Source organism: Natator depressus, chromosome 2 (assembly GCF_965152275.1).
Source record: "Natator depressus isolate rNatDep1 chromosome 2, rNatDep2.hap1, whole genome shotgun sequence".
In the NCBI taxonomy this organism is placed as follows: Eukaryota; Metazoa; Chordata; order Testudines; family Cheloniidae; genus Natator; species Natator depressus.
Window position 1 is genome coordinate 92,800,672 of NC_134235.1, and position 14,023 is coordinate 92,814,694.

Consider the following 14,023-nt stretch of genomic DNA (forward strand, 5'->3'; position numbering starts at 1 on the left):
TCTTATATCTACAGTTTTAGTGGCAGTGGTACAAAATGAGAAGTCTCCCCAAGGAACAGAGACTGGAGAGCTTTGAAAAAAATATTAAATTGCTGCCTCACATCATAATATATGACCATTAGCTCCCCTCTAAAGTACAATATCCCCCACTGCCAAAAAACAAACCCACCACCACCACCACAAGACTACGAACGCAAGACACTCCACTGTATGTGCTTCTCCACTGGGGAGAGGAGGTGAAAACAAACACCACAAGGGAAGGTTCTCCCATTGATCCAGTAACTGTTTGAAAGATAGGAAACAAAGGGTACGAATAAACAGTCAATTTTCACAGTAGAGTGAGATAAATAGTGGGAGTCTCCCAACAATCTGTACTGGGACTGTACACTGCTGTTCAACATATTCAGAAATGATCTGGAAAAAGGGGTAAACAGTGAGGTGACAAATTTTGCAGATGATACACAATTACTCAAGATAGTAAAGTCCAAAGCTGATTGTGAAGAGTTACAGATGAAATTCAATGTGGATAAATGCACAACTCAACTATAATCTCAACTATACAGGCAAAACGATGGGGTCTAAATTAGTTGTTACCATTCAAGGTACAGATCTTGGGGTCATTGTGGACAGTGCTCTGAAAACATCTTCTCAATGTGCAGTGGCAGCCAAAAAAGCAAACAGAATGTTAGGAACCATTAGGAAAGGGATAGATAATAAGTCAGTAAACATCTTAATGACACTATAGAAATCCATGGTATGGCCATACCTTGCTGAAATTCTGGTCACCCCATCTAAAAAAATATATATTCTGATGGGGAAAAGTACAGAGAAGACCAACAGAAGTTGTTCCAATAAAATAGATTACCTCATCCATCTTGTCTTTCTAATATCCTAGTACCAACACAGCTACAACACCACTGCATACAACCTCTGTATATGACATTTTTTTTTGTCTGCTCTACTTTTGTTTAGTTAATGTTCACATGATGAATCTCTAATCCATCCTCAGTTGAGCTAGGAATACCTAAATTAGATTCCAAAACTCATATCTTCCTCATGTCTTGTCATTTATTGGTTACTCAAAAACAACAACAAAATCCCAATTTAGGCCTATTTCTAGTTTAAATGAATTTGAAGAAGTTACAGACTATTCATGAGAAAAGGTATTGGGTAACTGAGGTAGGGGACTTTAGCCCCCTTTCTCCTTCCCACCCCTCAAAATAGGGATTGTATTAATAAATAAAGAAAACACTGAGTTTGGAACAGTGTTGGATCATATTAAAGAAGTTCTGTATTAAAATCACAAATGAGTTTGATTCCCAATAGTTTAAATTCCAGGGTATTACTAATTAAGAGGTCTCTTGTTTTTTGGTCTCTTATTTTTACTGTTTCTCTCCCTCTCTGTGTGAAACTTGCAAACTGCTACTTGTGTTAGTACGTTCTAAAACAGAGTCTGTTATCAAAGCAATACTTCGTAACAACAACTACTGACAGAGAGAGAGAGAGACTCAAAGCGATACTTGGTAACAACAGAAACAGCACACAGAGACTCCCCGCCCTTTTGTTGTATTTATCTCGCTTTGTTAACAATTGTGATTAAAATAGAGATTGTGGATGGATACTTGGTGTGGATAATAAATGAATAATCAGGGAGGTGCCAGCCTAGGAGTTCAGTATTGATCGGCCGAAGAATGCGCAGAGTGGAGACAAGCAGAGGACCCCCGGAGGGCAGACTGGAATCCACCCAACAGCCTCAAGAATGGGAGAACCGAAGAACAAGATAACAGCTGGCAGCATGGAGACGTCAGGGATGTGCCATCTGCTGATTGATTCAGCAACAGCATGATGAAGCAATTCCCGTAGACTGGCATAGGAATAAATTCCTATAAAAATGGACTCTAGAAACTGAGAAATTTGGGGTCTGATTCTGCAAACCAACTTCCAGGAGCATCAGATGAGCATCTGACAAGGCCCTGCTCCCTCCTCGTATCCAGGCCACCTGGCCAGTGGCTTGGCACGAGCAATTTTAAGGCTGGTAACTATGATAACAACCTTGCAGAACCTGTGTGTGTGTGTGTATGAATGAATGTGTGAATAAATATGAAATTGAATGGAATAATGTTATAGCTATAACTAACTGCTTAGTGTGATTCTTTCTGTATTCACAATAAATGTGGCATTTTGCCTTATTCCCGTTAATAAGATCCTACTGGTTTTTATTTTATTGGTATAACAACAGAAGCTCATTTATCTCATTTTATTAAAAATGGACAAATTCAGTCATGATACAAACTGTTCATTGAAGTGTTATTCAACAGCCATTAGTGTTTTGTTCTAGCCCTTCATATAAAAAAGTTGTCTATTTAAGTTTGTGTAGCCAATACTATAAAATTTTTAAGAGAATTCTAAGATTTTGATATATTGATCTTCCATATCATAAAGTCACTACTTTGGGTTAATAATTCTCCATCCCTCCCCCCAACCTTAATTAATATTCAGTGTTCTCACTGTGCTATACTCATGCTTTTCTGGTGAAGAGGAAGGAAGGGAAGAATGTCTATAAAGCATCTGAAACATCATGTATTTTCAAGTCTAGATCTTTAGAAGTATGCAGGCTCAGAAATCCTCATATCTATAATGTATTAGCATTTGAACTAATGAGTCCTCTTCTTCTGAAAAGTAAACCTTTGATGGGAAACTGAAGACAGGCTAACATGATAAAATATTTTAATAATGATAAGGGATACTAGAATGATGAAATATTAATTACTGTTGGTTTTCACTGATTTGCCTGCTATGCTAAAGTCTGATTAGCAAGTCACCAAAGGAAAACTTTGCTATCATAACAGTTGTCTTACTAACTGTTAGTGGTCTACAGGCATTCATAAATAATAGTTCTGAGTAATTTCTTTTAATTTTAGATATGCACAAATGTTATATTTACAATCATCTTCATTGCCTGCTATAATTGTTATGAAATGGTATAGTACACTTTTAAACCATTATTCTAGTCTACCTGAGCAGACCGGAATGGTTGGGGTTCCAGCAATGGAGAGTGATTCTAATATTTTTTTTTTATTTTAGATGGAATAAGGGCCAAATTCTGACATCTATCACATCAGTGCAAATCCAGTGGTATAAAGGAGACTTGAATTTGGCCTGGGAATAGAGCAGACAGAACATTTTTGACCAGATTTTTTTTTCAGTGAAAAATGGCTTTTTCGACAAAATGAGCATTTTTCCAAGAGATGTCTCTTTCTGGCAAAAATGTTCAAGTTTTCATCAAAAAACTGAAAAACAGTTTTAAACTGTTTTATGTGGCAATGAAAATTTGAGTGAGTTGGTTGCCAAATGACAAAAATGATTTTCAGGTTTTCAATGTTTTTATGACCTCCCCGCCCTCCAAAAAAAATTCAGAACAATAACTGATGAAAATGAAAGCAAATTCAATTTCATTATTTTTGTTCCTGAGGAAAAAAATTGATTTTGTGACCAGAACTACCCAGTAAATATAAGCACAAGTCAAATTCAAAGATTGGGGGGGGAGGGGGGGCTGTATCCGTGTTGGTCCCAGGATATGAGAGAGACTATGTAGGTGAGGTAATATCTTTTTATTGGACCAACTTCTGTTGGTGGAAGGGACAACCTTTCAAGCTTCACAGAGCTTTTCTTCAGGTCACTGCCCCTGTGGAAGTGAGGACATGAGGAAGAGCTCTGTGAAGTTCGAAAGCTTGTCCCTTCCCTCAGCAGAAGTTGGTCCCATAAAAGGTATTACCTCACTTACCTTGTCTCTCTCAGATATTAAAAATAGAGTTGAAAAATTTAAGTTAATGACAGGTGGCGAATTTATCTTCATAACTTAGTTTAGCAATATTTCTGTAACTGATTCTTCCTTTGCACCGACTCCTGACTAACCAAATACAAATGCTTGTGCAGGACATAAAGATACATACATACTATGTCTCATTTAATTACTGGGGACCTAACGAGCCTTACCCTTACATGGAGGAAGGCTGGTTTAAGGAATGTTACACAGCCTCTGCAGAGCCAATGTAATCTCTAGGTGGAATTACATGTCCTGCACTCTGGGAAGAGCGGAGAGAGCACGTACCCCAAACTAAGTTGAGGGGATGCCAATATATAGCCCTATTTCCCCTTACAGATTGGCCTGTGCAGTTGCTTCTACTCACAGGGAGTAGTAATGAGCACATAGCTTCTTCATGCTCATGAGCTCCAAGCATCCTGAGGCAGACTGCTTCTCAATGTCTCTTTTAGATGGGGCACCTCCACAACATCACTTACTATGGGACTGTGCCTAAAGGGTACAATTTAGCTTGAAAGCAGATCTTGAAATATCTTCAGGAAACCTTTAAGAAAGAAGCTGATGTGAAAGATGATGGTGACCCAACCAGTTGCAAGGCAGAGGGAGGATGCTGGAATTCTTACCGGGGTGTTGTTCCCGGACCTAGCTACTGGAAGAAAAGAAAAGCTCTCTCTCTCTCTCTGCATCTTCCACATAAGATCCTTTTGCTGTTCAAGGTAGGTAGATTCCAGAATGCTGTCTTCCCACTACTTCAAATGCCTGGTGGTGGCAGGGGGTTCTCTTATACTCCTCCCTAGTGTAGTCTTGTCAGTTTGCCTGCTACTAAGACTTGTCAACAATTTAAAAAGCAGCAGAAACACTAGTTTCTGACTCAGAAACTGACTCAGAAACTCAGACTCAGAAAGGCAATCCCCCATAAGGTTATCATTCATCTTGATTTGTAACATTATATTGTAAAGCTTAGAAATGATGGGTGAAATCCTGGCCCCCTGAAGTCACTGACAAAACTCACATTTATTTCCCAGGGGTACAGGATGTCAGCTACTACTTTTAAACAAAAACTTGAATTTTGAAGAAACTGATGGCTTAAGGAAAGGAGTACTTGTGGCACCTTAGAGACTAACCAATTTATTTGAGCATAAGCTTTCGTGAGCTACAACTCACTTCATCGGATGCTGTAGCTCACGAAAGCTTATGCTCAAATAAATTGGTTAGTCTCTAAGGTGCCACAAGTACTCCTTTTCTTTTTGCAAATACAGACTAACAGGGTTGTTACTCTGAAACCTGTCATGATGGCTTAAGGCCTCCCTCTGAGCCAGGAATGTGTTCTATTCACCACTGAGGAGCGACTTTTAAGTCTTGTAAATAAGCATTTTAAAGAGATAATTACCAAGTGAAAGACTTATTTAATAGTTGTAAAACACTTTGGAATTGTCAGCCAAAAAGCATAACATTTTTAATAAATATTTCATCAAGTTCTCATTCCCAGAGATATACTTTATTACATTTTACATATGTCACAAAAATGTATAACTCATTATGAGATCAAAATGTAGCACCTTGGAAATCAACCCCAGAAATCACTAAAATCAGATATAAGGGGAAAACAAACAAAACAAATATATATGAAGTTTCCAATTCCTTTTGGCTTTGAGTGGTGGTAAAATAAATCTGAGGTTATCAATAGGCAATGTTTTGGAGGCTATATGAGACATGCTTTTTGCTAACTGGATCCACAGTGTCTGTTGCAAGTCAAGCTGGAAACTGCTGAGTTGTGCTGTGTTATCATAAAAATGCATCTTTGTTCTTCTGTTTGTGTAGGTATAGAGGGCTTAAATATAATGTTTAATTAATCCTACCCTTGGGAGAATGGTACTTAGAAAATCTATATAAAAGACACTGTAATCTTGTCTGAAATAGATGAAATTCCAAACTTATCAGTTCGGTGCCATCCTTACTTTGCAATCTGAGAAGTAGTAATGGTTCTGGCTGCCTGAAATAAATATTTACCTTTTAGATCACATGGTGTGTCTCCCAATACTGTATAATTATTCATCAACTGCATGGGATTCAGAACTAAATTCTATTTAAAAAGTATTTTCCTGAAATAATGCAGAAGACCAAAGAATATTCATGCTATACTGTAGTCATATTTGTAGACATGAGATGTTAATGACTTTCCATCAGTTGTGACCTGAATATGTGGATAATATATCATTAATCACATTAAGTAGATACCTTGTCAATTTCTAATAGATGAAGCGACATAAGATGTTTTTGCTTAAGCGTTACTCTAATATGAGACACATATGAAATTATATAATATGATGGTCTGTTTTTTTAAAAATAAATTACAGTTTTCTCAGCATAGTGGTAGCTCATTGCTATACAGAGCTGTCGTGAGGCTTAAATTAGAGTTTGGAAAGTGATTTAAGATCCTCAGATGACCACTGCACTATAAATGTAAAGTAGTATTTTAACATTATTTTCTTTATATACCAGAGTTGTTGTTTTTTTGTCAAGAACATGTTCAAACTTGATTTACCTGTATCTGCTTCTGCAAGTGTTGTACACTTAACTTGGGAACTCTAGGAGTCTAATGACAGGTGGATAGGAATTTTCTCTCTGACGTTGTTTGACCCCCATGAGATGTCCAGGAGAGCATTATGGAAGGTCATTATGTATCATACACATTTGGGAAAACTCATACATGCTCAGCGATCAGAGATGGTACCATCAACCTTCCATAGCTTTCAGCATGTATTTTTAGTAGTTAGATGCAGTTCAGAATTTAGAGCGGTCTCTTTATCTCTGACTGCAATAAGGGTGCAATATTCAGGATTGCTTTTAAGAGAGATTAGTTTTTGTTTCCTACCCCAGTTGCTTGGCAGGGGTCAGCATTCACCTGCTCACCTAGCAGCTATTACAATAGCTATAGACTTTCCACCATTTCTATACTGATAAGACCCAGCTTTAAAGTTTGAACACAAACAAACAATCACAGAATTATTAGAACCCCTCCATTAGATTCAAGAATAGAGACTTAATCTCTCCTGTACCAGAAAGAATGAAATAGAGTTGATAAGCTGCTCAAATAAGAAATGTTTTTAACTAAAAGTGGTCCAGAAAGATTATTGTTATATAAATGGCAGGTGGCAGTGTTAATTCAGCTTTAACCAGACAGTATCTTGTGGTGTATAGTTAAAGGATTCTTCACTCACTTTGAAACAAATTCAAGCTGTTTACAAAAGTATGATAGACTTATTCTCAAATCCATCTATTATATTAGGCATACAATTTTCTTTCTTCATGCTTCTATGCGGCACTTTTATTCTGAAAAAAACATGCACTGAGGCAGGGCTGGACTGGGATGCAATCACACCTCTCATCCTTCAAACCTGCCAGTGTGGGAGATAACTTATCAAAATGTGTGACAAATGACCAAGACAAAGAATATAGAGTTTGGGGGCATGCTGTAATCAACAGAGTACAATCATTCTTAACTATAAACCGTCGTTAAAAAGTTATTTTCTCATTTTGTAAAGTAAACCAAGCAAATATTTTAAAGAAGGGAGGAAAAAACCCATCATGTAGAATGGTAAGGCCTCCCTACATAAGTCATCAGCATTGTTTGAATCCTGGACCTTCAAATCCTTCATACAAACCTTCAGGACTAGAGAAGCTATTGTTACCCACTAGGGCCATGTCTACACGGAGATAAAAAGCCCACAGCTGGCCGGGGTCAACTGACTTGGGCTCACGGGTCTCAGTCTATGGGGCTGAAAAATTACTGTGTAGATGTGCAGGTTCAGGCTTAGGCTTGAGCCCCAGCTCTGGGACCCTGGGAAGGTGAAGGGTCCTACAGCCCGAACATCTACACAGCAATTTTTAGCCCCGTGAGACTGAGTCAGCTGACCGAGGCCAGCTGCAGGCAGTCCACACGTCTTTTATCCCTGTGTAGACCTATTTTAGAGGGATACTTGACACACACATTTGCTCATGGATATATAAACCTCTGCTAGAAAAAGGTAGAACATTGGAGATCAGGAATCCTGGGTTCTATTCCTGTTAGTGCTTAGACAGGCATGAAAAGTCTACGTTGTAGTGATGGGTGTCTCATGGCTTCCATGTGTACCATGGCTGAAGCAAGCACCTGTCTACATGTGTTTTAGCGGTTTAGTGTTTTAGCAGTTACTATCGTGCTTGCCTCAGCCATGGTATACCTGGCAGCAGCTAACAGGGACTGTGACAAGATGAGGGCTGGGGCCCATAACTTTGACACATTCATTCTTCCAGGAAGCACAGATGGGCAGATGAAGCTTGGGTCTCCTTCCACTTTTGGGTGCACTTCCTTGAGGCTACATTGTATTAGGATAAAGAGTCTCTCTCATTTCTGCAGAACTCTGCACAGCTTGGCCTACATTCTTTGTTCCTAGATGTATACATTTACATTTAGCTGTAATAAAACACATATTGTTTGCTTGTGCCAACTTACCAAGTGATCCAGGTTGCTTTATATCAATGACTTGTCCTCTTCATTATTGATCACTCCTTTAATTTTGGTATCATGAGCAAACTTTATCAGTGATTTAGGTTTTCTTCTAGGTCATTGATAAAAATGTTAAAGAGTGTATAGCTAAGAGCCAACCCCTGAAGAACTCACTAGAAAAACACCCATTTTATGATGATTCCCTATTTATAGTTACATGTTGTGACCTATCAGCCATCCTTTAATTCATTTAATGTGCACCATATTAATGTTGTATCTTTCCAGTTTTTTAATTAAAATGGCGTGCGGTACCAAATCAAATACTTACAGAAGTCTAAGTATATTATGTCAACATTATTGCCTTTATCAACCAAACTTGTAATCTGATTAAAAGAAAAAAGATAAGTTAGTTTGACAGGAACTTCTTTCCATAAACCTATATTAATTTGTATTGTTCACATCACGCCCCCCCCCCCCTTTGATTCTTTATTAATTTAGTCCCATACCAGGCATTCCATTACGTTGCCCAGAATCAATGTCAGGCTCACAGGCCTGTAATTAACCCAGTTGTCCCATTTACCCTTTTCAAAAATTGGCACGTTACCTTTCTTCAGTCATCTGGAACTTCCCCAGTGCTCCAAAACTTGTTGAAAGTCAACAGTAACAGTCCAGTAAGCTCGTCAGCCAGCTATTGGATGTCAGTTATCTGGGCCTACTGATATTTTTTTAAAAAATGTCTAACTTTAGTAGTTCTGTTTAACATCCTTCTGAAATACTGGTGGAATGGAAAGAGTGTTATCACTATATGTTGAGACTATATCATCTGTTTTTTCACCCCACATACAGAACAGAAATACATATTGAACATTTCTGCATTTTCTGCATTATTATTGATTATTTTATCATTTCTTTCTTGTATTACTATTACTATTACTGTTGTCAGGATTCTTTTTGTTCCTAATATGTTATATTTACAAACTCCTTTAGATTGTCCTTAACTCCGCTGTTCATAGAATTTTTTCCTTGTGTCCCTTTACTTCCCTTAAACATTTTTCACTATTTCTAATTTCTGATTTATATTCACTACTTTTAACTTCCCCTTTCTTCCATTTGTTTTACATATATCATTTTTAGAGATGCCTTCACTTCCCCTCTAAGCCAGCTTGGTTTTTTTAACCAGTATGATCTTCTTCCTCAGTAGTGCGATTGTGGTTTTTGGGGCATCTATTAAGGTTTCTTAAATGAATCCCAATTATCATTCATGTTTTTCTAATTATATTCTTCCTCCCAGATGATTTGCCTTGTAATTGTTTTTAGCTTTGTGAAATCAGATCTATTAAAGCATAAAGCACAAAGTATCTAATCTATCTATCTATCTAAAATAACTAGTCTGGACTTTATTCTGTGTTCTCATTATAAATGTGATCAAGTCATGATCACGGTTACCTAAGCTACCAATTTTCAGTTATGTGAGAAATTCCTCTTTATCTGTCATGACGCTGTCTAATACAAAATATCTCCCATAGTGGCTGAAACTCTTTTTGCATTCGGAAATTGTCATCTATAAGGTTTAGAAATTCCAGAACATTAGTACTGGCATATTTCCAAGTAGCATTAGTATTGGCATATGTCACTCTGACTGAAGTCCCCCATGATCACACTGCTTTTTTCCCCCTCCATATTATTGATAGGTCCATATCCTGTTCCCTAGTGTGATTTGGTGATCTGTAGCAAACACCAACTAATATCCCATTATGTGCTTTATCTGTTAGAACATTGATCCATAAGCATTCAAAATCATTTTCTTCCAAGTTATAAGTTATAAGACTTGGAAACAGGTAATGTCATTTTTGACATAACATGCTAATCCCTCCCTCTTTTTGTCCACTTGATCCTTCCTAAATAGGTTATACCTAGGGCTGTCAATTAATCACAGTTAACTCACGCGATTAACTAAAAAAATTAATCATGATTATTTGCAGTTTTAATCACACTGTTAAACAATAGAATACCAATTTAAATTTATTAAATATTTTGGATGTTTTTCTACATTTTCAAATATTTGATTTCAATTTACAACACAGAATACAACGTTTATAATGCTCACTTTATATAATTTTTATTACACATATCTGCACTGTAAAAATTGTGGCAAATTGCCGGCACTACTATGATGGGTCTCACACTTTCTCTTCTTGGGGAGGGGGGGTTTCAGGTCACCGTTTCTTGCCCCTGAACTGGGGTATTAACTGCCCCACTGGTGTCCTAGAGGAGGGGAGTGGAGAGGGAGGGGCCCTAGGGATAGTGATAAACCACTTGAACTAGCGGTTCCTTCCCCTGGGCTACTTTCCTCTCCTGCCCTTCAGCTCGTGGGGCGTCCTGCCCTCCCTCTGCACAAACCAGGTGTCCCTTTACCTAGGATCTTGGTTTTCTTAGCCCACCGCAGCACTTCTCCAAACTCTCCTCTGCTTCCCTCCAAATTGCTCTCTGCTCCAAAACTAATCCACTCTGTTTCAACTCCTCCTATTGTCTGATTGAAGCGGGGGGCGGGGGGGAGTTATCATGTGACTGGCTACAGGTGCTCTAATTGGCTTTGGGTGCTTTAATTAATCTATAGCAAATTTTCTTCCCTCTACAGGGAATAAGGCTCCCTTCTAACACTCTCCTGCTGCCCTCTGGCCATGCTGTATCACAAAATGATAAACAAAAGAAATAGTATTTTTCAATTCACCTCATACAAGTGCTGTTGTGCAATCTCTATCGTAAAAGAGTAACTTACAAATGTAGACTTTTTTGTTACATAACTGCTCTCAAAAACAAACCAATGTAAAATTTTAGAGCCTACAAGTCCACTCAGTCCTACTTCTTGTTCTGCCAATCGCTAAGAGAAACAAGTTTGTTTATATTTACAGGAGATAATGCTGCCAGTTTCTTATTTACAATGTCACCTGAAATTGAGAACAGGCATTTGCATGGCACTTTTGTAGCCGGCATTGCAAGGTATTTACGTGTCAGATGTGATAAACATCTGTCTGCCCTTTCATGCTTTGGCCATCATTCCAGAGGACATGCTTTCATGCTGATGACACTCATTAAAAAAATGTGTTAATTAAATTTGTGACTGAACTCCTCGGGGGAGAATTGAATGTCTCCTGCTCTGTTTTACCTGCATTCTGCCATATATTTCATGTTATTGTAGTCTCAGATGATGACCCAGCACATGTTGTTTGATTTAAGAAGATTTTCACTGCAGATTTGACAAAACGCAAAGAAGGTACCAATGTGAGATTTCTAAAGATAGCTATAGCACTTGGCCCAAGGTTTCAGAATCTGAAGTGCCTTCCAAAATCTGAGAGGGACGAGTTGTGGAGCATGTTTTCAGAAGTCTTAAGAGAGCAACACTCTGATGCAGAAACTACAGAACCTGAACCACCAAAAAAGAAAAGCAATCTTCTGCTGGTGGCATCTGACTCAAATGATGAAAATGAGCATGCATCGGTCCACACTGCTTTGGATCGTGGTCAAGCAGAACCCATCATTAGCATGGACACATGTCCTCTGGAATGGTGGTTGAAGCACGAAAGGATATATGAATCTTTAGCGCATCTGGCATGTAAATATCTTGCAATGCTGGCTACAACAGTGCCATGTAAATGCCTGTTCTCACTTTCAGGTGACACTGTAAATAAGAAGTGGGCAGCATTATCTCCTACAAATGTAAACAAACTTATTTGGCTGAGCGATTGGCTGAAGAAGAAATAGGACTGAGTGGACTAGTAGGCTCTAAAGTTTTACATTGTTTTATTTTTTAATGCAGTTATTTCTTTTGTACATAATTATACATTTGTAAGTTCAACTTTCATGTAAAGAGATTGCACTACAGTATTTGTATTAGTTACATTGAAAAATTCTATTTTTTCTTTTGTACAGTGCAAAGATTTGTAATAAAAAAATATAAAGTGAGCACTGTACACTTTGTATTCTGTGTTGTAATTGAAATCAATATATTTGAAAATATAGAAAACATACAAAATATTTAAATAAATGATATTCTATTATTGTTTAACAGAGCGATTAATCGAACGATTAATTGTGCTTATATTTTTAATCGCGCAATTAATCGCGCTTAATTTTTTAAATTCTCGCAATTAATCACAATTATTTTTTTAAATTGCACAATTAATCACAATTAATTTTTTAATCGCTTGACAGCCCTAGTTATATTCATTTTAATATTTGAATCATGTGATTCATCTCACCAGGTTTCAGTAATACCAGCTAGATTGAATTTATGCTGATAAATAAACAATTCCAGTTTTTTTGTTTGTTACCCAGGTTCCTCGGATTGGTGTATAGGCAATTCAAGAATTTATTTTCTTCATGTCCTTTGGTTTCTTGATTAATGTTGTTTTCAAATCTCTATTTTCTGCTGAGTACTCATATCTTCCCTCTTTTTTTAACCTTCCCCTTTCTCTATCCATTTAACCCAGCAGCATATTATCACCTAGGCTGACAAGGGGTGGCAAATTTATAATAGCAGCATTTTTGTAATTGTGGCATCAGTGATGCCACAATTCTACCAATCATAGCGTGTATTGAATCCACCAATGACGGCACGATGCCATTTAGTAAACATACTTGCAAGAATCCTAAACGTTAATAATATGACCGGAAGGAAGAAATTAAGAGAATCTCAGTTTAAAAAAAAGCTACACAGAAGAAAGAAAGGGAAAATGAAATGATAGCAAAAATGCGCAAAATAGATTCCTTTGTTGTATCAGTTAGTGCTGACAGTGAGGCAGAAAAAATAGTTGAAAGTAGTAGTGAAGTAAAAAGTGAAAATATTGGTGTCGATATTGAAAATATTGATGTGATTAAAGTACATATTGAAACTAATGAAGAAATTCTGGCTGTGGTTAGTGTTGAAGAAAATGCTCCAAATATGAGCATATCAGAGACTACCAGGAATCATGTTGATCTGGATATCTTTGACAGTACTGCACAGATTTGTGAATCACGTCAATCAGAAATTCAATCTGACATTGAAATATCTACCATAAGGGATGACCCGGCCCAATGGATATTGAATGATGCTACAATTGAGTATTTATCAATGCATGGTATTAAACAAAATATTGATAGTGATTTTACTAACTCAAAAAGGCAATATACTGATAAAATGCGTATTCTAACAAAAAATGTTTTTGAATGACATCTTTTAGAAGGTGAAGTAAAGCCACGGCAATATCTTGTATGTTCGGAGAGCAAAGGAGCCGTGTTTTGTGCCCCATGTTGATTATTCGGAGGGATCTCTAGTCTGGCAACGAGTGGATATCATGACTGGAAAAACATATCATCTCGACTACATGAACATGAAAATTAGACTGAATATAAAATTTGTGTATTGACAATGGTGAAGAGAGGTGAGATATCCAGAAGAATTGATACAAATTTAAAATTTCAAATGGAAGAAGAAATTATTTATTGGAGAAATGAGTTGAAGAGGATTGTAGCAGTGGTAAAGAAAATTTGAAGCAGATGACTTGCATTTAGAGGTAAGGTGGAAAAATTTGGATCACCTTATAATGGCAATTACATGATGGCCCTTGAGCTTGTCAGAGAATTCGATCCATTTTTAGCAAATCACATTGCAAGTTATGGAAATGAAGGTCGAGGTAACGTATCTTAACTTTCATCCTATATATGTAATG

At 37.3% G+C, this 14,023-nt stretch overlaps 1 long non-coding RNA gene across 1 annotated transcript in view; it reads left to right on the top strand.

Annotated features, from left to right (window-relative positions):
* Positions 1–4,522: 4,522 nt before the first annotated feature.
* Positions 4,523–14,023, top strand: part of LOC141982520 (uncharacterized) — a 94,620-nt gene continuing 85,119 nt past the window's right edge. Inside the window, exon 1 of the long non-coding RNA XR_012638108.1 lies at positions 4,523–4,539. This is a non-coding gene — a long non-coding RNA (uncharacterized LOC141982520). The remainder of the gene's footprint in view (positions 4,540–14,023) is intronic.